The 26099-nt window shown below is 37.0% G+C and overlaps 1 protein-coding gene across 1 annotated transcript in view; it reads left to right on the top strand.

The window, feature by feature from the left end:
- Window positions 1-26099, top strand: part of ZSWIM6 (zinc finger SWIM-type containing 6) — a 187818-nt gene that overhangs the window by 74292 nt on the left and 87427 nt on the right. The window lies entirely within an intron of this gene.

The raw sequence follows: 26099 nt of genomic DNA, 5'->3' as shown, positions 1-26099 counted from the left end.
GCGGAGTACCTCTGCATTATCTCAAGAATATAGCTTTCGAAGAAGAAGAAGGTTGTGAGGGAAGAGTAGTTAAAATTTGCTGTGCGGGCTTGGACAGAAGACATAGGACTGTGGTTGAAAATTAGAAAGATGTGGACTTTAATATAAGGACTATCTTTTCCCATCATTCTAAAAATAAAAGGGAATGCTTAAGTGTTTGAATTGAAGCTAGATAGCTACTTATACCAGAAATGACGTTGTGGGGGTTAAGATACAAAGCAGAAGACTCGAATAGGTAATTTTTTGGTAATTACTAGCTCTGAGAGAATTATGTTTATTAGGAACTTCAGGGCAAACCTAAGGGAGAACATACAGATGTCGAGAATGCCTCCTGGGGTTGGGGATGGAGAAAGAGCTAGGACTCAGGCCCAGGTCTTTCCCAGAAAGACCAAACCTTTCTCCTCAGGTACTTCAAAGTCCCTTTTAACTCACTGTCATTCTCAGAATATTGGTACCCTCAAAGAGCAAGCCTCACTTTTGGATTTGTTCCAGCACTGGTACCAGTGGTGTATTTATGCTTCTGGATTACTTTTGTTGGGAAGATAGCATAACATCGTAGATATTATAGTCATTCTGCCTGGGATTGAATCTTGACTCTCTCCTATGCAACTTCCAGCAAGTTAATTAAATTCTCATCTATGCCTCAGTTTTCTCACCTAAATATGAAGGAATACTACCTAGGAATAATTGCCATATTTTTTCAAAATTAACAACATTGATTGTACCACCAAGAAAGAAAAATATACTGTCCATTTAACTATGGTACATTGTATTATTGATACGTCCAGAGAGGTTAAAATAGAGAAAAACCTGCCTCTTTGGATTGTTGTGAGTATAGTTGGCTTTCCATATACGTGGGTCTGTGTCCACAGATTCAACCAACTGTGGATCTAAAGTAGCATTTGAAAAAAGAGTCAGGTTGGTGTCGATGCCTACCTATTTAATCAGGTACGCCTAGGGTGGGTTGCATCTGTGTGAACAGGTTTAGATTTTTTTTTCTTATCATTCCCTAAACAATACAGTATAACAACTATTTATATAGAATTTATATTAGGTATTACAAATAGTGTAGAGATGATTTACAGTACAGTGGAATGTTGGTGTTTGAACTTAATTCATTCTGGAAAACCAGGAAGCAGCTCGAAAATCCAATCCACTTTGTCTCCTGAAAGACAGACACATGACTGACTGATCATATGGGTATGAGCATGAAAGGGTTGTTGGGTAGAGAATCTAGACCCGAAGTTTTATTAGACAATTGAGACATTTTCCCACAAACAACACCATTGAGAACCAAATTGTCTGAGAACCGAGATTTGACTGTATGTGGGAGGATGTGTGTAGATTATATACAAATACTATGCCATTTTATATAAGGGACTACAGCATGCTTAGATTTTGGTATCTACAGGGGGTCTTGGAACCAGTCCCCTACAGATGCCAAGGGACAGCTATAAGTTGGTATTTGAAAAGCACTTACACTAGTGTCTGATACAAAATAAGTGGTCTTGCTGTTAGGTGGTGTTTCTTGAATCTTTACTGGAGCAGTTAATTAGTCATCTAGTAAGTGTTTGTGAAGCACCCTGCGTGGAAGAGACTCTGGTTCTAGACCACAGTTCCTGCTTCGAATGACCTCATGTTCTGGTTAGTGAGGAACTCACAGAAATAGAGAATCTTCTTGCAATGCAGAAACATAAACATAATTCTTTGGGAGAAGAGTATAAGGAGTAAGACTAACTTTTGTTGGGAGAGTCAAAAGACTTCACAGAGGCAGTGATATTTAAGCTTAATCAGGAAGCGTGAGAAAGGGCTCACCAGAAACGGAAAACCATTGGAAAAGAACATTCCAGGTAGAGGGAAAAGCATATACAGAAGCACAGGGCTTATAATCAGCATGGCTGCAGTGTTGAAGGTGTGTGTGTGGTAGGGTTGGGCTGGCGGCAGCAGGTGAATGTGAAGAGGTAAGCTTCCCCAGATCGTGAAGGGTCTTGTGTGTCCAGCTAAGGAATCTGACTTCTGCATTCTGCTCAGTTAGTAATGGGCAGGTGGCTGGAGCTTTTAAACAGTGGGGTGATGTGAGCAGAGGAGCTTTTCTTTCTTTCTATTTTATTATACAGTTATGCCTCGTCCAAGCCGGATCTGTTCGTTTACACTCAGCTATGGAAGTGTAGAGGCTGCTTTTAAAACCTTTGACACGGGTACTTTTTCTCCAGCACAATCTGTTCAGGCCATTATAATAATACGAAATCCTGTGTTCACAATACTGTTTGAAAATGCACTAATTTACCAAATTAAGTGGCAAAATACTGGAGTGATGCTCATAAACTTTGAATATTTAAAATTTTTTATTTGGTCATAATTCCAAACTTTTAAAAGGAAAATTGTGCAAATAACAATAATCAAAGAATATCCATAAACTTTTGGCCTCTATACACTTGTTAACATTCTAGCCCATTTGCTTTATCATTAAGCCCTCCCTCTCTCTCTGCCCTTCCTCTCCCCCATCCTCTGTCTCCCTCTTCTTTCCTCCCCCTCCCCCTCCCCCTCCCCCTCCCCCTCTCCCTGTGCTCCCTCTCCCTTGCGTCTCTTTCTCCCTTCCCCTGGACATAATATTTGGAGGCAAATGAAATCCATCTGCCTCTCCTTGGTAGTGTTAACTTGTGATCATCACTCCAAGTGTTCTCTACTTTCTTCATTATATAGTTATTTTCTCCTCCTGGAAAGTAATAAACAGTCTATAGGGAGACACTTGAAGACCATGAAAATATCCTGTTCCACATCAAAATTCCCCCCTATACTTGGCATTTGTTGATGATTCATGCTTAAACTTATCTTTACCACAATGGTTGTAAAATGTTTAAATTGTCTGTATTTTTTAAGGTTGGTGTTTATATATATTCCAGTGTATATGTTTTTTCTAATAGTAATCAAATAATTTTTAATAAAATTCCTAAATTTTCAAGTTTCTTCTATTCACAATGATTTTTTTCTGAGTTCATAAAAATGAGATTTTATTGTTCATGCCGCCTATACCATATTGAGACTTTTTTAGCTACTGAAGATGGCTGTTTTAGTTTCTCTGTATCTTGGTGATGGCTCTGGGACAGGTTAGGTATGAGCATGGTTAGAACTAAAGCATATTAGTGGGGGGGCCACAGGAAACATTATATCTAAAGGACAGTATCTAAGGAAGTTCTGCTTTATATAGAACTTCCTTAATTTTTTAGATTCAGGCAAGCCACTTAAAAAGGGGGTAAAACATAGGCATGAATGCTACAGCGAACTGAGGCATTTGACCTAGTTTGATTCTCCTAACTGAAATTAGTGCCCTAGTCATTTTCCTGACTTGTAAAAGCCATTTGGGTAGGTCTCTTAGGCTAGTTTATTTTTCAAAATTACAGGGATGCCAGAAATACTTGAAAGGATGGGGAACATGATCATAGTTCTTTAGATATCTCCATGTTGTTGAAACCTCTTGCTCCAGCTTCTAGGTTTTTTTTTAAAATTTCTTTTGGATCTGCTCTCTGTGATGAGCTTTCTGGGTAGTTTCTGCTTTTTAATGACTTTGACCTGTGCCTCACTTTGGCAGGCTGTGTTACTCTTAGTTATGAGGAGGGGAAGAGGAAACACTGAATGATTTATTACAGGTCCATTGTTACCATTATAAAACCAATTCTCAATAACTTGGAAAAAAATTACTTCATTTCTTGGTTTTGTTATACCTTTACCATTTTGTTTTGAGATGGGAGTGAAACCTCTGTTTTTAACAGAGGTTTGTGTGTGAGAGGGACTGTTGAGTGTTCCCACTAATTTGCCGTTCAGATTCTAAGCCGTTTACTGTCTACTTTGCATGAAGCACAACTTACACAAGGGGGTAGGGTTTGTTACAGAGAGTTTGATGATGTGCTAGCCCTAATCAGGTGACATGATTATCTTTTAAAATTTATTTTTAAAAAACAGACCTAGAAATAAACAGTTGAACTAATCACCTGATTTCGATTGGGAATGTTTACATTGACCACAATGGCATGGTTAATACTATATATCAATGCTGATCTGTTTCATGTGGCCATGTTATAATGTTTTTTAATGTGGGATCAAATCAAGGAAAATTTTAGTTTTCTAGATTTATTATAGACAATGATAACATTTATAAAATGGAGGGAATAGAACTTGAGTTGGAAAATGTAAAGAGGTAGGAGAGTGGAAGAGAGGTGGGGTCACTATTTTCAAAGCCCTTAATTTTTTTTTATAGAATACAGTAACAATTCTGGCATAGCATCTAACTGTGCTTTAATTTAGATTGTAGTGTCAAGATGCGGGGAGGTAGGGGCTCATCTGTTAAGGTGAGAGATGAAGCCTGATTTAGGAGTGAAAGGTGAAGCAACGGAGGTGAGCGAGAATGTAGAGAAAGCCTTGGCAAGATTTGCGGTGGCCAAGATGAGGGAAATGAAGAAGCCTGGGGTGGCATGGAAGTGGTGCCGGTTTTGTTAGATGGGTTGAGTCGGGTACTCCTGGATATGAATATGGTGTCCCCATGGAGATAGCTACCATTTGGGCAGGGAGGACTGGTCATCAGAAGAAAATAGAGATTAGGGAGCCAGGTGTATGTGTGTGTGTGTTGGGGCAGGGGGTCTTTTGTGGTAGAAGATGTAGAAATGGATGCTGTTGTTCAGGAAGAGAATGAATTATCTGTGGTAAACCCTGAGAACAATTCGAGGACAGGGCCATTCCATTGCTCAACTCCAGTGGATATCAATCACACTGTCATTGTTGTGAATGGAGTCCCAGGATTTGTGCAGTGGGACAGATCTGCACAAAGGGCACTCAAATTTAGGGTCATTTAGATTCTGAATGGTAAGTGAAAGAAAGGTACTGAGAAGGGGTGCTTTGGGAGCTTGATGGAGAGTCATTCCAGTGCAGTGTTACAGAAGCCAAGTCAAAGGATGTTAGGGAGTAGTGTCAGATATCGCAGAGAGGTCAAGGAGCAAAAGGCCTGAGAGAGGAGACCTTTGTATTTATGAGGTCATTAATTACTCCCAAGAGAACCTTGACCATGAGATATTTGCAATGGAAGCTAAATAGCAAGGGGTTAAGCAGGGAGAAGAGGATGGGTAGGAGAGTGACTTGAAGAAGCAGCATTACTGAGATTATGGTTTTGTGAACTAACTTCATAACATAGACTATTTGTGGTTGAGGTAATTATTTAAGAATACTCTTGCATTTTAGAGATTATTTTGAGTTGCATTGTTCTTTAACTACAGTGAATTTCAAACATCGTATCCCTGATCCCTCCAATGAAACCAAAGTATTTTCTGATCTTGAATGTATAGTTTATAAAGGTTGTATTTAGTAATGATGGCTTATATTTCAGATATTTAGGAACTTAGATCTATGCTGGGAAAATTATATAGGCACTTAAGGAAAAAAATACTGTGTTTGAACCAAGACAGTACTAAATAAATTGGGATTTTATTTTATATAGTCATTACTGGTGTTGAGAGCAGAGGGTTATGGATGAGAGGAAAGAACTTTGGGATTTGTCAAAAAGTCATCTTACAATAATTAGTGGACCCCCCCACCCCCATTGCTTAAAAGTTGAACCATTAAACTGCCTTCTTAATTCTTCTGTTTTAAAGAATGAGGGTTAATTAAGACATAGTCAGCATGTGTTGTCGTAAAGTCAGTGCTCACTTTGCCTAAGGAAAGTTGGGGGTTTCCTTTTTCTGTTGTTTTGTTATTGTTTTTTATTCTTTTTGGGGGACTTGGTTAAGACTGTAGTGGGTTTTTCTCCTGACACTTTTTTGAACCATGTTAGCCATTCACAGAACAGAAGCAAATACCCATTTTTTAAATTCATGTCTTCAAATGTTAATTTGATGCTTTGAGGCATAAATGACCTTTCTAGCCAGCCCAGACTTGTCAAACAAAGGAATGATAGGAACAAGCTACTGTTTGTTCTAATACAACAGGCTGTTTTTCACAGAGAATTTCAAAACAATTTTGCTTCCCTATTCTCTAAAACATTGAATTAAATTTCAGCCTGTGCTAGGTTTGAATTTAGAAAGAGTTGTATACACAGAAGTAGTGAAATGGAATACTGACCACCTGTGCAAAATGAACCATCACAGGCTTTGGTTGTAGAGTCTGCAGTGTGTGTAGGGGTGCATGCCTGGCTTCTCAGCCCGGTATTGGGGTCAAACAAAGCTAAGCCATAGAGTTCACAGAATGTTGGAAGAGAGAAAGGAAGACCAAAAACTGTAGGCGAGCAGAGTGAGGCACTGTACATGGCTTTGTATTTTTTTTTGTTGCAAATTGATAGAAAGTAGTGAAGTGGACTAAGGTGGTGTGTGAAATGACTACTGCTTTTGGTACTGCAGCTAACTTAACTACCCTTGAACGCTGAGGCAGTCATCTAACCTCCGTGAGTTTCTTTTTTTTAAAATTGAATTCATTGTGATGACATTGGTTAATAAAATTATATAAGCTTCAGGGGTACAATGCCATAATAATACATCATCTGTACATTGTATTGTATGTTCACCACCCCAAGTCTTTCCATCCCCATTTATCCCTCTTTATCCTTATCTTCCCCCCCACCCCCACCCCCAAATCCCAGTTTTCCTCTGGTAATCACCATACTGTTGTCTGTATCTGAGTTTTTTCTTTTGCTTAATCCCTTCACCTTTTCACCCAGCCTCCCAACCCCTCTCCCCTCTAATTGCAGTCAGTATGTCTCTGTATCTGTGAGTCTGTTTCTATTTTGTTGGGTTGTTTTGTTCATTAGATTCCACATATAAGTGAAATCATATGGTACTTGTCTTGTTCTGACTGGCTAATTTCATGTAGCATAATACTCTCCAGATCCTGATGTCTCCAAAAGGTAAGATTTCTTTTTTTTGTGGCTGAGTAGTATTCCATTTTGTAAGTGTAGCACATGAGATGAGTTTTTTAGCCACTCATCCACCAATGGGCACTTTGGCTGCTTCCAGACCTTGCGTAGTGTAAATATCACTGCTATATCTGTCAAATGGAAATAATACTGCTTGTCCTGTTTCATTAACAGGATGTACAAGGATATTTGATGAGAGGCACCTATAATGTGATGGATGTACATTTGTCTCAATAATCGTGTTGTTAACTTAGCCCTAATCTGTTTTAGCTGTTGTCTGCTGACACCAACACTTCTTTTCCTGGGCATGATATGATATAAGGAAAAGAATAAAAGTTTTGAGTTTGGATTTTTTCATTGGGTTCTCATTTTCTAAAGTAAATGACCAGGGATCAGGAAGCCAACAACAACAACAAAAAAACCAGTTCACCTATAAATAGAAACCACCCCTTCTGTATATCCTTTCCTCCAAATAATTTAATGTCCAGTTATTTCCTTTGAAAGTTGAACATTATACATGTTTTGTTTGTTGGGTTGTTAGTTTATTTTTTTCTTCTTGGGTATCATGAAAAAGGAAGAAGGAAGGAAACAATTTTCTTTCTCAAAGCAAGGTTAGTGACTCATTAACCCAAGTAAGCTTACAGTAGTCCCCAGTACGTTCTGAAAATTTGTCTTTCTTATATATTACTAGAGAAATTGTTAATACTTTTAACAACAGAAGATTGAAGTACATTTGGCTTATTGCCTTTAATTTCCTCCTCTTAGAAAGGTATAGAAAATTTCTGTATTAACTATTTGGGGATTGGGTTTGTTCTTGTGGGGGAAGGGATCATTTGAAAGTTTGATAGTTTTAATTAGAAAAAGACATTGTTTTTTACAAGAAAGCATGCAGCATGGCATATAGTAAAATGGGAAACATTAAGATGTGTGTAGGAGGTAAGAAATTCTCTTTGAGTCTAAAGTAATAGCTTAGCCTTTTGACCAGGGTAATAGGATTGGTTTGTAGACTTAATTTAAAAAAATTTTTTTTAAATTTCTTCTTTTTTCACGTCTAACTTACTTTTATTTATTTATTTATTTTTTAAATATTTTATTTATTTATCTTTAGAGAGGAAGGGAAGGAGAGAAGGAGAGAAATATCAATGTATGGTTGCCTCTCATGAGTCCCCTCCTGGGAACTGGCTTGCAACCCAGGCATGTGCCCTGACTGGGGATGTAGACTTAATTTTTATGGGAGGATTCGGGAGGAGGATATGAAAAAGAAAGAAAGGGAAGGGTTTGTGAAATTCAAATTCTTGTGAATTTCACAGGCTAGTGTAAGCTCTTACCATAGTTACGAAACAAATACAAGTCAGGTTTTATAGTTAATGATGGGGGTTATATTTTATGAAATTCCATGCACTTAAAATAATTTTAATCTTCTTTTATTAAACAGTATATTCCCTTGACACAGTTCTATTCCTAGGATCTCAGTATTAGGTTGGAACAATTTTGTGAAAAGACTGGGAACTGGTTCTCATACTGGGAGCCAGGAGATAATGTGGACGGAGTCCAACTACTAACCAGTGTTTGACCTTGGGCAATTCACTTGACTTCTGTAGGACCTCTATCATTTGGTGAATAATTGAAAATGTAAATAATTAAGACATCTCAAATACCATTTGCAATCTTAGTGTTTTTGTCATTGGGGAATGTTATTAAATATAATGAACCTATTTTAAGTATATATTCAAGATACTATATATTTTTCCCTTGAAGTTTTCATTTAGCCAAATGGATTGATTTAAAGTTTTTGAACACAGCTGTTAGAGAAATGTGTGCGCAGCTACTGTTTTGGTAAACACAGACTAGTAACCAGATGGTAGTAATACTTTAAAAAGTTAGACTATATGGACTGGGAACCATCCAAATGGAATTTTCAGTGTTTTGCCTAGGTACGTTGGATTTAGTATACTCTAAATGAGTTTGAGTGTGTTTTATTACTGCAGTGGCTAGAAAGAACAAATAGAGTATTATGCAGAATACAAATAATGCTTATTAAGCTTGCAGTTGATTTCCTTCTGATAGATGTTCCAAATTGCTGTCAGACTTTATTTACTTACTCATAAACAGATGTGCTTTGCTTTAAATCAGGATAACTATTGCAAACCTAGTTATGCATATTTTAAACAACTGTTAAGTATTACATTTTTACATTGTTGATTAAATAAGAAACTGATTTATTATATTTTCTAAGGTTGTTGGTTTATGGTGATTGTTTAGATGACAATGAACTTAAATTTTTTTAAACTTCTGATTAAAGATGGGATATCATCAGTTATATTCTAATCTGTGGTCCAAAATGTATAGCTGATGTGGGCAACTATATATATATGTGTGTGTATGTATGTATGTGTATATTAATATATATATTTTAATTACTTTATTATTGTCCAATTACAGTTGTCTGCAACTATATATTTTATTTTAAAAACTTTAGTCACTATTTAATCATCACCAAAAGACATGTTAGTAGTAATTTGGATATCATCTCACTGACCCATGCTTTGAACAATACAGTAGTAGTAAACTTAATCTTAAATTTTATAGGTTAATAGTGTTAGAGAATATTGTTTTTAGTTTTAGTTTCTCCTCCTACATATATGTTGTTATGATTTATTTGTTAAAATCTTTGCTAGGTCGGTGCCATATTATTTATTAAACATATAAAGCTTCTGTAGCCTCAGATCTTGCCATCAGACTGTGGATCTCCTTAATCATGGAAGTCCTGGTCACTACCTACTCTTTTCCTGGTTTGATGGTAGGATCTCTCTATTCAGTGGGTTCGTATTATAGTTCTTCCTCATTCTATTACTTATTTCTAGCATATATGCTCACATGCATCCACAACAGATATTTATTGAGTCACCATTACTAAGTATCAGGCATTGTACTGAGACAAATAGGTGACTCTGGTTCTCTGGAGCATAGGAACATAATTCTCTTCAAATGGGAAGATAATTGTTAAATATATAACAAATAAATATGAAGTTGCTGTTGTGATAAAGTGCCAGAAAGGTGAGTCACCTTAAGTAGTGATTTATGCGCCTCAGAAATAGAGGTAGTTCTCTTCATCGTTATAAAAATAGTGTAACTTGGCCCATCTTTCCAGGTTACAATGATTTCCAGCCCGAAATATTCTTAATGGTTTTAATTGTAGAAACCTGTACTCATTTCGACTGCCCACCTTCTAACATCTGTTTTGCCAATAACCAGATCTTGCCCTGCCTACCTCCTTGCAGAGAATATGAACATCTGCCTCAAAATGCACACTCCAAATACATTAGCTGGTGTAAAGTCCCACAAAAATCAAGCAAAAAAAAAAAAGGGCAAGTGGAGGCAGGCCCTGGGCTTGCTTGGCAGCTTATAAAAGATAGTGTGGGATTGGGTGGCAATGGCCAAACACTTGCAGATCTTTTTTCTTGGAATACTGGAATCTAAACCTATAAGAAAAAAAATAGATTAATCTTTTAAAGTTTAGGCCAAATTTTTAGGCCAAACCCAAGAGCCTATATCTAGTGTTCAACTACATACAAAAACAAGATCTACTAGTTGCTTTCTGTAACCAAAGAGAGTATTCACTAACAAATGTGATAGATTTATAAAGCTAAAATAATCTTATTTATTAATCTGAGCAAGTCATTAATCACAGCAGTAGTAACTGTGATAAAGCAATCTAGATTATTGTGCCAGTGTGGCACTTCGAATTCTGTTAACATATCCATTAGGTCTTCACTGTAGATCTAGCATCACTTAGGTTTGACTAGTGTAACAGTGATGTTCAGGGTGATTCTTAAATATCGAACATTCTCAGCTTCCTGCTGAGAATGAAGGTTAATGAACAAAAGCAATTCTAATCTATATGCAAGGATTATATAGTTTAATAGCTTAAATCTACTCTCTCTACTTCTACCCCATTACGAGGCTTATTTGTGGACATGTGTCACCACAATTCACAGAAAAAATTGTGTCTCTTTGGAATGAATTGTTGGTAAGAGAGAGATGCTAGAAATATGACATATAAGTGTACGGATTTTCCAATATTCTGGTTTTACCAACAGCTATTAAAAATCTAATCCCCCCTCTCCCCACCATGGCAGTTTGAAACTTTATCCAGGAGTAAGGAGCCTAGAATACAAAGTAAAGTATTAGTAATTTAGTATTTACAGGCCAAAAGCTTGTCATATTTAGTTACCTTACTCTGAGTCATGATATTTTGGTCTTCAGAACTCTCTGTGCTGTTCTTTTGGGTCTTCTGTTACAGGCAACACCCAAGAAGAGACCTAATAAAAAGTTCCATGTTTTTCAAAAAGAACAATTTAGAATAATGCTACTTAAGAGTACCTAATATCAGAGCAAATAGGCAGTGAAAAGCATATAATTCTGCACGTTATGCAGAGACATTAAATATACATATTAGTAAGGTAGCAGATGCTTTGGTTCTGAAATTGACATGTAAAGTAGCAGTTTTTCTCTGCAGGGCTTCGCTCCAGCCAGTGCTCCTTCACATATAATGAATAGCTAATTTCAGTCCTGTGGTCCATGGGAGACTGACTGGGGAACTGGGGGGAGGAAAGCATTCCAACTTTAAGAACAGCAGGATGTGTGCTGAGATGTGCTTTTTAATGGAGAAACATTTTAGAACTCTTGGGGGTAAATTCATAAAGAGGGTTGAGAATGTGCTTTGTATTTAAATTAAGGAATTATTAATACAGTTAGACAGCCACAGATCTGGCAGCTGTATTGCAAAAGGGGAAATCAGAATTTGGTGACTGAACCGTGAGCTCAGAAATTATCTTGCATTTTTGATAAAATACATACTAAAACTATACTGTGTCAAAATGGAACCGTTTATTAGAAACAGGCATTTGAGAATGTATTTAACTAGTTGAAATTTGAGGCTGACTTTTAAGAACTGGTCTTTGCCTATATACGGGAAAAGAAGAGTGAGTGACTTTTATTCTTCTGCCTCATGGAGATTTCCTTGCCATTTGAGGTTTCCCTGTGTTCATCATTCAGTCATTCATCTATCCAGTCAATATTTGTTGAGCATCGGTTGTATACCATGATGTTCTAGGATCCCAAAAATGAATAAAATCAATCTGTACTCTCAAGCAAATTTTATAGGCTGGTGGAAAAACAGACTTTACAAGTGCTATAACTGAAATGAAAATAAGGATTTTGTGTGTGAAGACTATAGAGTTTTTAAGCTAAAAGATTGCTTTTTTATTGTGAAGTATAAAATACATAATAGTACATAAAACATATGCCTACATTTGAAAAGATAGTTATGGAATTATACTTTATTTTTTTTGCTTGCTTTTTTATTTAACTTTTTAAAAATTTATCTGTGTGGTTACTTGTAGCATTCATTTTGCTGTATAGTAATACATTTTTATCTCCACCATGCTTTGTGTATCCATCCTACTTTTGGACATTTGGGTTGCTTCCAGTTTTGGGGTATTATCGACAATGATGTTAGGAAGGTTCTGGATGATGTGTTTTTTGTATATGTGTACACACACTTATTTAGTGTTATGTAGTTTTAACTTTCTGAAATAAGGACAAACCTCTGGCTAAAATAGCTCAATTGGGAGAGCGTTAGACTGAAATAAGGACAAACTATTACTTCCAAATGATTTGTTCCAGTGTAAAAAGACTTTTGAAGGACTTTGCACATTGGTGGTTTTTTAAGAGACAAATATTTTCTCATAGAATTTGGTTTTCTCACCGTACGAGAATGTGGTGGGGTTAGTTATATGTACCTAACATATAGTTCAGTTGTCCTTTCTACCTAACCTGGATTGCAGGAATATGCTTGAAGTGCTAGATTATGACTTAGTGCTTTACTCTGGCAATTAAAATAGTCTGTGACAAATTGGGGAAGACAGGAGAGATCTTTGAGACTGGAAATCATGCTACAGTTTTGTTTAATGCTGTGAAGAAAAGGTGGGGGGAAAAGCTAGAGTATATTAAGGTTACAGAAAGTTTAGCAGTTTTAAAATGTCGAGCTCACATTTTGAAGTGTAATTCTATTTTAATCTCTTTTCTAATGGAAGAAGAAAGATGTCTGATTTGGTAGGGTAATCTTCTTTGAAAAATTGACAATCCTTTGGCATGAGGCCCAGATCTCTTCATATTTTGTGTGAAAAATGGCAGTCTCCTAGGAACTCTTCATAGAGAGGGACAGGTGCTACCTCTTCATGTGTTGAGGGGTGGGTAATAGGAGATAGTGAGTATTTCACATAATCAGCTCCTCTTACCTTCCCAGAAAGGAGAAAGAGTATCAGCAATAAAAGAACAATAATCAGAACATTACTTTAAAGGTACTGGTAATATTCCACTTTTCTTGGCCTTCAGATCTATAAGAAATGTGAAGACTTTTCCCCCGCTCCTGAGTTGTGAAGCCCTGCTTTGACTCTGATAATCAAGGTAAAGAGAGCTTTTGCCCTTCTGTTCCATGGGTATGCAAGCTTTTTTAAAATACCTTTTCCCCACAGGTTCTCTCTGGGAACTGAAGTTTACATGATACTTGGACTTTGCTTTTGCCATCCAGTATAGCAAAAAATACGTCTGAGCATGAATGTTTGGGATGTTCAGGCCCAAAGCCATGCTAGTTGAGTGAATGGGAAATTTTTTGTTCTGTTCAATTCAGTGAGCATTTTATGTATGCCAACCATGTGCCTGACCCAGTAGGTACTGGAGACACAAGGGTGAATAAAACAGCTTATAGTCCCCTGGGAGAGACAGGCATAAAAAAAATACACCGCAGTGCTCTATGCTCAGAGACTGTAATAACAATCCGCAGAAAGTACTTTGGTGCATGAAAGGGAGAACAAAAATGTTTTTTGTATGTGTGATGGGTGGCAAGGTTGCAGGTAGTAGTGGTCTTTCACTGTATGAATGATGGATTTAATATAGGTCATAGATACCAAACACTCATACAACATAATTGGCTATTTAGATTGCTTTTCAAATGTTGGCAGTATGAAAACATCTCTGCACATAAGAAAATAGGTCATGCATGTGACTAGAGGGGGAGAAAAGGGCATATTTGGCAGAGGAAATTGCATGAGCTAGTGGATTTGTTAATCTAGGTTATGGATAATGTACATGAGATTATACTGTAAGTAAAAGTTAAAACTTCACCGTATATAGGGACTGATTCCAAGTTTGAAATTGTTAGCCTTTCCTATTTTTTATCACTAAAAATACACATTCTCATAACATTCCCTCATCCATTCCCTCACCCAGAGTTTAGAAATTATGCAAACTCATCTCAAACTCCTCCTGGATGTAAAGATAGCTTCATGGGTAGCCTCTAGTCACTTTATCTTTCATCACTGAGAGCTACTTATTAAATGCTTAAATGCAAATCATCTGTGTTCAGGAGACTATAAGGAAAGCTTAGATAAATTTACTCCTTGTTTTATAAGTTGGAGATTTTCAACCCTCTCCCTATGTTTCACACATTTATTAAAGAAAAAAACTCTGTAGAGTTGAATATTCTCACAGAGAAATAAAATAGTGGTGGACATAACCTTAAAAATGACCTAATCTGCCTCTCACATTTTATATGTAGGAAACTAAGGGCCTCATTGGGTGAATTACCTGTCCAAGTCTGTATAGCCCAGTAGGGTGGGGCATGATGAGGAGATGGGGGTATGTAAGGATCAGGTTCTCTGACTGCCTAGGCCCAGTTTTTTTCGTTTGGTTAAGACCCATAGTTTCTGTATGCCTAGGGTTTGAGTATTATGTAGATCATTCTTCTTGTATTTGTTGCAATTATGGTTTAGAAGACTTAATCTGATTAAGCTAGATTGAAGGCAACATGGTATGGCCAGAATCACATGAACTGCCACTTAGTAGTAGCACAGTAACATCATAGATCATAGCTTCCTTCTCCCTACCTGGAACATGGGGGAAAATAATACATATTGAGTGGTAAAACTTTGAAATGTAAAAACTCTTATCAGTGTTTGGCTCTTATTGCTCCCAGTGCCTTTTCTTTTTGTATAAGTGAGTGTGTGGATCAAATGAGATCATAGACATCACTTTTGAAAGTTTCATATTGTGTACAAATGAACATAGTCTATTAAATCAGTTTCCTTCCCTCCACTATTTCATTCTCTCCCCCATAATTAACTTGTTGAATGGCAATATTACTTATTAAAATGGTTAGAGAACTTGATATTTGTGTTAACTAAATCCCATGGTTCCCTAGTGAATGAGAGAGTGTATATTCTGTTTGGGGGAGGAAGGACATTAGAGGTGTTGGTTAGGCATTCTGAAAGAAACTGTTCAAGGAATTTGCAACCTCAGAGAGACCTGCTGACTCTGATCTGATGGACTAACAGAGAGTAAAATAAAAACATTGAACCGAGAAGTATAGGGGGTTATGGTAAGGAGACTTATTTGTCATGTGGAAGTCAAAAGCAAGCGTATTTTAGCAATAAAGAGAAAAGATAAGGCATAGTTGGGAGTGGAGGTTGAGTAAGACTAGCCTCGACTGAAGTAGTCTGAGAAAATCACAGTACCACTAGAAATAGAGAGTAATTGGTATATACAGGACATTTTGATATTATCTACTTAAAATGTCTCCTACAAGGAGAATATGCTGGGAAACCTCACAAAATGCTAACCTTGAAAGCCCTTGTAAACACTCTTCTTTCCCTCTTTGAATACCTTTGGCCATCCTCTAAGAATTTGATTGTTTTTAATAGCCTAGGTTTGAGTAAGGCCATATATACTATCCCACAACTCTCCTCTAATTAAAGTACATCAGTCTGCACCTCAGAAGGTGTTTATTAGTTGTACTGGGATTTTGTTGTCGTAGTTCTAAGAGTTACATTCCCAGCATAGCTGGGATGAACAGTGATGCTGACTGTACAAAGCTATGTGCTGAACCCACTCCATCCCTATCATACTTTCCCTCTCTCTGCTTGTTAAGTGTGGCTATTTTAGGACAGGAACAGGTGTGAAGCAGATAGGAGGTCAGTCTCAGTGAAACACCTGTCCCCCGATTGATCTCCAGGTGTGATTCAGGCAGTAACTAAGAAGGAAGGTTGACTGAAGTATGAATAGTCAGTCACCTCACTGCCAGCTTAACCAGAAAGGCACACAGAAATGGCCTAGGGTGCCAGACAGTTTGGAATGACTCTGCTAAATACTTCGATGCAATGAAAGAACAGCTTCTACTTTAAAAACATGCTGTCTAAATTGATATACCTTTAGTGCTTTGTAGAAACGCTGAACCTACTAGCCACCCAGGAGCCTTCTGTCTTCTGATATCTTCAGCCCCTTTCTTTCCCTCCTTTCTTCCCCTCCTTTCTTCCTGCCCCTCCTCTTGGATTATCTTTTCTGCTCGATTTTCCCCTTAGTCAGTCTGGTAGTAGCAGGGGAATGTGGGAGAAAAAATGATGATCTGTTCAGATTCTTTTTTGCCCCACATGTGAAATGGGTATTCCTGACGGCAGTGAAAATGGTTGTCTGTAGATAGTTTGATTTGAACCCATCAGCCTTCCCATTTATTCTGCCAGGAAGCGGTGGGACTAAATGAGAATGCATCCCAGAGACTCCTGTACTCACTCTGCTTTAAATGATTTCTCCTTTGTATGATTTATTTAAAAAAATCATGTATTACACCAAATAAGGGCTGCTAAAAAGTATGTACTCTATTGAATTACCACCTTAACACATCTTTCCTAAAGTGGGTTAATGAAGTCCTCTCGTAGGTAAAGGCCACTGTTGGAGATTTTATCACTTCCTTGGGCTCTAATGGTTATACTTCTCTGAACTATGAATGCTTGACCTGCATAATCAGTTGATTGTTATTGTTACCAAGTATATGCAGGACTTCAAAGTAGTAAACAACAGTATACAAAGCAAATACTACCCTTACTTTATGAACTAAGCAAAGTGATTCATGAAGGTGAAGCTTGGGGCAGGGACGAGTTTGCACTCAAGGGAGAAACAAATGAGGACAGGGAGGAGGAACCCCAGGAACATTTCCCATTGGTCATTTTGGGAACACTTACGTAGTCAATTGCATTTGTTAGAGCTATCTGTAATTTTACTTCATTCAATTGCATTTTATTTATTTAAGGGTAATGTTGTTCCAAGAAGTCTGTTTCCAGGGACTATAGTTTGAAGCTCCTGTTACCTTAAAAGTATGTCCTGACTCCTGAAGACGGACCATCTGGCTAGTGTGGTGGTAGACATTGTGATCGATGAAGACTGATTTTGGAGTGATTCATCCTGAGTGTTAACTGCTTAACAACTGCAGTGGTGGCTGCTTTGGCTCCTGTTCAACTGGAGGAACTTGAGCTTCTTCAGTCCTTTCCGGAAGCCTGACTAGGAAGCTGGCTGGCATCGTGGCAGGAAGGCTTTAGTTAGTTAGATTCAGTAAGTCTGGGTACAAATGTCACAGTAATTTAGATTAACAGGCTAACTGCATTAGTTTTATTTTTTAAATATCTAAACCCTTTTTAACTTAAAATCCTATTAATTACATTGCTTAATTTAAGACACCTGTAGGAAGTAATACAACCTTTTAATAAGTAGTTTTTATTTTCTTTTGATTTCTCCAGCAATCTTAATTTCTCAATTTTATAGTTTTCAAAAGCAAAATTTACATTGCAAATAATCTCCCCTCTCACCCCAAAAGGAAATGTGATCTTTAAGCTTTACCTTGGTTATTTACTTTTGTATCCTCTGGGTGTTTGGGAATATTTTTTCTTGAAATCGGAACTTGACTAGAAAGCATCATTAAGTAAATGATTATTTTCATGTGGATTTAAGTATTTCTCATTGAGTAAGGACATAGTGAATTAAGGGTGAGTTAAATTTAAAAAAATAGTTTAACACTGACCATTTTATAAGCATATTTTTGATATCCCATAGCTCAGTCTTATAATGATGGATTTTGGTCAATCTTCTGTCTTGGCAATACTGTTTTTGGTGTGGGTATTGAGCATAGGGCCAGTTTAATGTTTTGTGTTCAGAAAAAACTTGCTGTTTTTATTATTACCAATCATGGAGATACATTTAAAAGTTTAAGCAAGTAGCTTTACCTTGACTTTTTTGACTACTGTATTAGAAATCCCAAAACAAAAAATCCTGATGTTTAATTTTGAGGGTGTTTTATGAATAACTTGTGGCTTTTGAAAAATGAGATGCAATAAAATACTTCAAAATCTAAGGCATTTTCATCAGAGGGCTGAGCCAACTTTGGTCTAGAATTCAGAATTTTGTGACTACAGCTTAAGTGGGTTTCTCCTTATTATCTTTCTCAGCATACACAGAATTCTTGCTTTTGTGGAGGGAAGATACTTTATTCCAGGATGGCAACAGAAATATGGAAAAGTTCTTTCTTTTAAAATGGGAGACGGTAGATTTCTCAATGTAACATCAGACTTAATTAACTAAACTTGCTTTACATTGTAGATCCTGAGTTGGTGACATACTTTTTGCAGCAGTTTTTGGAAATGGCCATTTTCTGTTTCAAAAAAGATGAATGTAACCTTTTAAGTTTGGATTTTCTAGACATTGAAAAAAATTTAGTACCTAATAAACTGTATTTAGTTGGCAGGATCTGGTGTCTGTTAAAAGGTAAACTTCTTCCTTATCCCTTTTATAATTAGAAATCAATGTATAGTAGATACAAAAGAATATAATAATATGTATATGAGTTATACAGCGAAACACTACACTTGTGAACCTATTGCTCACCTTAAAAAGAAAGGTAACATTACCATACTTCAGAGCCCTCTGTATGCCCTTTCCCCTTACTTCCTGCTTCTCACCCTCCGTAGAAGTCACCAACACCTTGAGGTTTGTATTAATCATGTCCTTACCTTTAAAAGAATTTTTCCATTAAATAATCTGCCTTTTTTTTTCAGTTTTTCCCCTTCTAAATAATGTATTTCGAGATTCATCAAAACAAGTGTGATTGCATTTTCCACAGAAATAGAACAGACAATTCTAAAATATACATGGAACCAAGAAGAACCCCAAATAGTCAAAGCAATCTTGAGAAAGGAAAATGAAGATGGCATTATCATGCTTAATCTCAAACTGTTGATATATTACAAGGCTATGGCAATCAAAACAATATGGTATTGGCATAAAAATAGACAACGAGAACAGTGGAACAGAAGAGAAACCCCAGGAATAAATCTATATCTATATGGTCAATAATTTATGACAAAGGAGCCAAGAATATATAATGGGGAAAAGACAGTCTCTTCAATAAATGGTGTTAGAAAAACTGGACAGCCTCATGCAAAAGAATGAAACTGGACCACTGTCTTAGACCACAAGTAAAAATTAACTCAAAATGGGTCAATGACTTGAAGGTACAAACTGAAACCATAAGCTCCTAGAAGAAAACATGGCGGTAAGCTCCTTGACATTGGTTTTTGAAATGTTTCTTGAATCTGACATCAAAAGAAAAGGAAACAAAAGCAAAAATAAATAAGTGGGATTACCATCAAAATGAAACGAAAGCTCCTATGCACAGCAAAGGAAATCATTGCCAAATGAAAAAGCAGCCTACTCAATAGGAGAAAATATTTGTAAATCATACATCTGATCAGGGGTTAATATATAAGTTATATAAAGAAGTCATTCAATCCAGTAGCAAAAACATTTAAAAAATTGGCAGATCCAAATAGATATTTACTCCCAGAGAACATATACAGTTGGCCAACAGGTACATGAAAAGGTGTTGACCATTACTAATCGTCTGGGAAATGCAAATCAAAACTACAGTGAGATACTACTTCATTCCTTTTAGAATGACTATTATAAAAAAGGCAAATGTTGGTGAAGATGTGGCAAAAGAGAACTCTCATGCACTGTTGGTGGAACTATAAATTGGTGTAGCCACTATATTTATATGGAAAAGAGTATGGATGTTCTTCAAAAAACCTAAAAATAGAACTGCCATGTGATCTGACAATTCCCCTTCTGGGTGTTTATCCAAAGAAAACAAAAGCACTAATTTGAAAAGATATATCACTCCCATGTTCCTTGTAGCATTATTTATGATAGCCAAGATATGGAAGCTACCCAGGAGTCCATTGATAAATGAATGGATAAAGAAAATGGATGTGGGTGTGTGTACACAGTGGAATATTACTCAGCCATGAAAAATGGGATCTTGCCATTTGCGACAACATGGGTGGACTTTGAGGTCATTAGGTTAAGTGAAATAAATCAGAGAAAGAAATACTGGGTAATTCCATATACTTATATGTGGAATCTAAAAAACCAAAAAAACAGTCAAACAAAACCCAAACTCATAGACACAGAAAATATATTGGTGGTTGACAGAGGTGGGGAGTTGGGAGTGGGTAAAATGGATTGGGGGGAGGGGGGTTAAGAGGTATAAATTTCAAATGCAAGAAAAATCTAACTATTGGGTTGGCCAAAAAGTCCCTTCAGTGTCCTGTCGGCCCCCCTCCGTAAAATTAAAGACACGTTTTTCATTTTCACCAGTAACTTCATTGATGTGGGTATTTTGAGTATGTCAGCTATCCCCCACTGTTAGTTCGTAGTAGGAGAGGCCAGTTATTTGGCCAAAATATTAGTAGTACCATTTTGCAAACTACTTTGAAACTTTGCAAACTACTTTTGACATGTTTGATTATTTGCAGCCCTTCTCCATACACTGCACAACTCTGTTCTTGTGTTTCAGTTGTATTTTTACTTTTCTTGAAATAATAAAGCATAATATGACAAAAATGTTGTGTATTTTCTTCCAGCTTCAATATTAAAATAACTGTACAAAAATCCACTAATTCTGATGTTTTTTTAAATGCATGCTGATATGATAACTGTCATGATACAGTCTAACAAAATTATTTCTAATGAAGTTAAAAACAGCTAAGCACTAGTAGAGCCATCTTACAGAAAAAATTAAGTGAACTTTTGGGCCAACAGTACATATGTGTGATGACAGATATTAACTAGACTTATTGTGGTGATCATTTCTCAAGGTATACAAAACTAAAATTATATTGTATACCCAAAAGTAATATAGTCAATTATACCTTAATTAAAAAAGAGATGGGATTGTAGTCCATTTTCACAGCTCTCAGTATTCTGTCATATGAGTATGTCACAACATAGTCTGCTGGTGAGGGATATTTGGGTTTCCAGTTTCATATTCAAACACTATTTTGAATGTCATTTCATGTGTCTAATGGTGCCTATGTGCAAGCATTTCAGTAGGGCCCCCCAGCCACTCCTCTTGGCATGAAAAACCCTCTTCATCTTTAAATGGAAATATTAGGAGTTTACCTTAATGTGGCCCACAGAATCGTAGTCTGATATTTGCTGACTTGTGCTGAGGTCTAATAACCATACTAAGTAACTAAAAAACTATATCACTTTCTTTTAAAAACTTCTAAAATTTTGAAATAATTCTAGAATTATAGAAAAGCTGTAAAGATAACATAGCACACTCCACCTGATTTTTATCTAGCCTCCCCTAATTTAACCTTTTACATAACCATGGTTCTGTTGTCAGAACTAAAAAATAAATATTTGTATGCTGCTATTAACTAAACTGTATACTTTATTTTGGATTTCTTCAGTGTTTCTACTAGAGTCCTTTTCCTCTTTGAAGATCCATTCCAGGATACCATATTACATATAGTCATCACATTTCTTTATTGTCCTCTAATCCGTGGCAGTATATTGGACTTTCCTTGTCCTTCATGACCTTGACACTTGTGAATAATAATAGGCAGGTATTTTTGTAGATGGTCCTCAACTATAGTTATTTGATGTTTTCCTCATGCTTAGATTGACTTGTGCATTTTTTGCAGGAATGTCACAGAATTAATGTCGTACACTTCTTGCATCATTCTGGGGTTACATGATATCACCATGACTTTTATTGGTTATCCTAATCTTGATCACTTGCTTAGGGTGGTATCTGACAGGCGTCTGCACTAGAAAGCATCTCCGCTACTGTTTGGCTTTTCATTAGACCCGAGTCACAAAAGTCCAGCCCATACTCAAGGGGAGGAGAATTAAGTTCTATCTACTAGAGGGAGGGATATCAAAGAATTTGTGGATATGTGCTACAACCACCATAGTTAGATATCTGGTGGGGAGATCCTTTGAGTCTGTGTGAAGTCTGTGGCCCCTCTCTGGGCCACACTGGAAGAAGAGTTGTCTTGGGCCATTGTGATTTTGTGATTATGTGATACGTAGACAGTTAAGCAAAAGAAAATCTCATAATGTTTTAAGTAAGTTTATGATTTTGTTTTTGTTTTGGACAATTCTTAGCTGTCCTGGGCCATGGGCTGGACACCTGTAAGTTTCACCCACTATTTTTGTCATTTGTTAGTGTATCTTGCCTGTAGAAAATATTTCTGTGGTGGTTCTCATGATGATTTTTACCTTCATGGTATAAACGTTTATTAATTGACAGTCTTCTGTAAGAAATGTGTCCCATCTCCATTTTATTTGTTTGTTTAAGTATAGGCTCAGAGATAACTATTCTTTGAGTTGTACTCCTATTATAATCTTATGTATTTTGTTGCTCAGACAGTTGTATCCTCTAGCCAAAGGCAGTATTTTTTAACACACTTCTTCCTGGCACTATCAGTATTTCCTGCCTTAGAAACAGCCATTTATTCCAGAAGCTTTGGGAGGTGGTGGTTGTTTTTAAAGAGAGTGATATTTAGAAACCAAGATTGGTTTTGGGTTTTTTTTTTTTAAACACAGGTGTTTGTCATGAAAACCTGAGAGCATTCTTATGTTGGATTTACAAATGTTTTATCCTGAAAGTCATTTTTTTTCTGAAAGAAAGATTTATATGGTGACAGGTAAAAAAAAAAAGTTCACTTTTTTTCACTTGTTAACATTAGCAGTAGTGATTAAAATAATCAGACATGTTACTGCATCACATATTTCTAGTAACTAGAAATAATTTCAGAATTTACGTATTTGAGTTCATGGCACTTTTGTGAAAAACTGGAAAAGAAGTGTATTTATTTTCTCAAATTACTGTTTTCTATCTGGTATATAATTGAGGACAATGAAGTGAGGACAAAAAGGCCACTGAAGCTGCCAAGCTAAATCCACCAATATCCCCATACTAAAGCTTAAGTATTTAATTTATCGAAGAAAACCTCAGGCCTAAACTCAGACCTAGTTTATTCTTCTTTACATACATCCTTAACAACAATGGTTATCTAGTTTCCAAACTCCTAGAAGATGTAAACTAGCATTTTAGAAGAAACTAGAGGGGATGTAACTACTAAGCAAAATTTTTGTCAGCCTGAGGAGGGGGGCACCTGACATCTGCAAAGAAGGAGGGCAAGAGCAAGCAGACTGGGCACTGGGCCAGCAGGGTGGTGCAGAGCTCTGTAGCTGAAGGGCCAGTAACCCAGCCAAGGGAGGCCACGAGGGCATTCCTGGGAGGACACAGTACAGTAAATATTCATAATGAGAACCGTGAGCCATCAAGCAACTGCTAAATTAGATTTTTTGGAATGTAGAGAAGTTTTGATACATTTTTGTAAGATTTTGACAAACTGGTAAAATGAATATACTGGTTTCAGGAATAAATTTTTCTTTAGTTTTTCAGGCAGAACCTTTTATTCTAAAGAATTACTAAGAGACAAAAGTTTTTGCGCATATAGTAAGTACTACTGTTCTTAATAGGATCATGATCATGAAAATCAGATCCTCATTTAATCTGATTACTGCCAGCTTAGTCTTTCTTTAAGATATCAATCTTTCTTATTTTCTCTTTTAAAAATGATTTCACTAGTGTGGATGTTGTAACACTAGGAGAATTCAATTTCACTGAAAGATGTAATGTGTCAGAGACCTTCTCAAAAAGAATGTGTAAATGTAATTTTTATATATTTGCTTAGAAAAAAAACAAAATTTGTTTGAGGGAGAATCAAAGTGAGTAAAGTGGGGATTTCCTAGCTTTTTAGAAAATATTTTAGGGATATTATTTCTCTGGCCTGCCCAGGATTTCCACTTTAACAAAATGCCGATTTTTGATATGTAAAAAAAGAAATCTGTAAACTTCTACTTGTGATCCTAGTAGACCTATAGAGCTAGCTTCCTACAAAGAAAAAAGCTATTATGGGCTCAGAGTAACTGCAGATGTCCTCAGCTTATAAGTGGTCCATGGTGGAGTTTGGAATTGCTGGGGAAGATAGCTGCCACAGAAAAGATGCTCTTAATAAAAGATAAGGGAATGAGGCAAGGTACAAAAGTGTTTAGTGAAGGTTGAAAGTATGTAAAGACTTTGCAAGAACGAATGTTAGGAAAGGGAGAGAAATGAAAAGGAAGGACCAGTTGGACCAGTAAAAGATACGCCGTGACTGTTGTTTATCATGTCTTTCCCTCTCTCTGCTGTATTTTACAATCCTAACATCTGTCAGTTTTCTAAAGCAGGGAAATAAATTTCTGTTGGAGATGAGACCTCCAATTTCTGACCATCTTTATATTTAAAAGAGACATTTATTTCAGCCTCAAGTAGCAGGGTTCATAGTCTGCAGGAGAAACTAGTTTGAATTGCGATGAAAATTTGTTAAGTTAATGTGTTTGATTAATAAATGTATGGCCATTTGCCTTTCCCTCAAAATTCTGGAGCCTGGAAACTAGTTCCACAGGGTGAACTTCTCAGAGGTTTTGTTTGTTTGATTGATTGTTTTAAATGATGGAATTTTCCTTGACTATATACATTCAATATATTTGTATTTTAGGCAATGAAAGCAGCTTTTTAAACATAACAATTCTGATTGATTAAAAATGCAAACCGGGACTTCCGCCAAGATGGAGGCATAGATAAACACACTCTGCCTCCTGGAACGACTAAAATAAGGACAACTACAATTCAGAAACAAAGTAACAACCAAAACTGAAAGAAAATTAAACTGTATGGAAGTGAGACAATGAAGGAGTTAAAATAGACACATTCATCCAGACTGGTAGGCGAGGCGCAGTCCTGTGGCTGAGTGGAGAGGGGTCATGGCATGGGAAGCGGTGACATTGGGCACTCAAGGCACCCCCGGGGCACACAAGGTGGCACTGGGTGCGCAAGGTGGCAACGGGCAGACCCAGTGAAGCGGTGATTGAGAAGCGGGGCACTGTGTGCAAGGTGGCTGGCTGGCTGACCAGGCAGTGGTCCCACATTCACGCACAGGTAACTGGGAAACGAGATAGATCGTGCACCAAGGGTCCTAGCACCAGGAAATAAAGCCTCAAAACACTGATTGAAAACACTTGTGGGGATTGAGGCGCAGGGAGAGACTCCCACTTTACAGGAAAGTTTGTTGGAGAAACCCACAGGGTCCTAGAATGCACACAAGCCCACCCACCTGGGAATCAGCATCAGAAAGGCCCAATTTGCTTGGGGGAAGCAGTGGGAGAGACTGGGGTGCAACAGAGAGCAAAGCAAATCTCCATTTTTTCCCTTCTCAGACCCCACCCCCACATACAGCATCACAACCCAGCCACTGGGTCGCCCCGCCCTGGTGAACACCTAAGGCTTTGCCCCTCATATGTAACAGGCAAGAACAGACCAAAACCTTATGGCTCGAGCAGAAAAACAGCTCAGAGCCCCAGAGCCAATACTTCTAAGTGACAAAGAGATAGCCAAGGTATCAGATGCACAGTTCAAAATACTGGTGATCAGGATGCTCACAGAATTGGTTGATTTTAGTCACAAATTAAATGAACAGATGAAGGCTAAACTAAGTGAAATGGAGGGAAATGCACAGGAAACCAATAGTGATGGGAAGGAAACTGGGTCTCAAATCAATGGAGTGGACCAGAAGGAAGAAAGAAACATTCAACTAGAATAGAATGAAGAAACAAGAATTGAAAAAAAGTGAGGAGAACCTCCAGGAACCTCCAGGACATCTTTAAACGTTCCAACATCCGAATTATAGGGATACCAGAGGGGGGAAAGAAACAGCCACAAGTGGAAAACTTATTTTAACAAATAATAAAGGAGAACTTCCCCAATCTGGCAAAGGAAATAGACTTCCAGGAAATCCAGGAAGCTCAGAGAGTCCCTAAGAAGTTGGACCCAAGGAGGAACACACCAAAACACATCATCATTACATTAGCCAAGATTAAAAATGAA

Source organism: Sturnira hondurensis, unplaced genomic scaffold (genome assembly GCF_014824575.4).
Source record: "Sturnira hondurensis isolate 20B ecotype Veracruz unplaced genomic scaffold, ASM1482457v3 Scaffold0014384, whole genome shotgun sequence".
Classification (NCBI taxonomy): domain Eukaryota; kingdom Metazoa; phylum Chordata; class Mammalia; order Chiroptera; family Phyllostomidae; genus Sturnira; species Sturnira hondurensis.
This window is presented reverse-complemented; position numbering and strand designations above follow the sequence as displayed.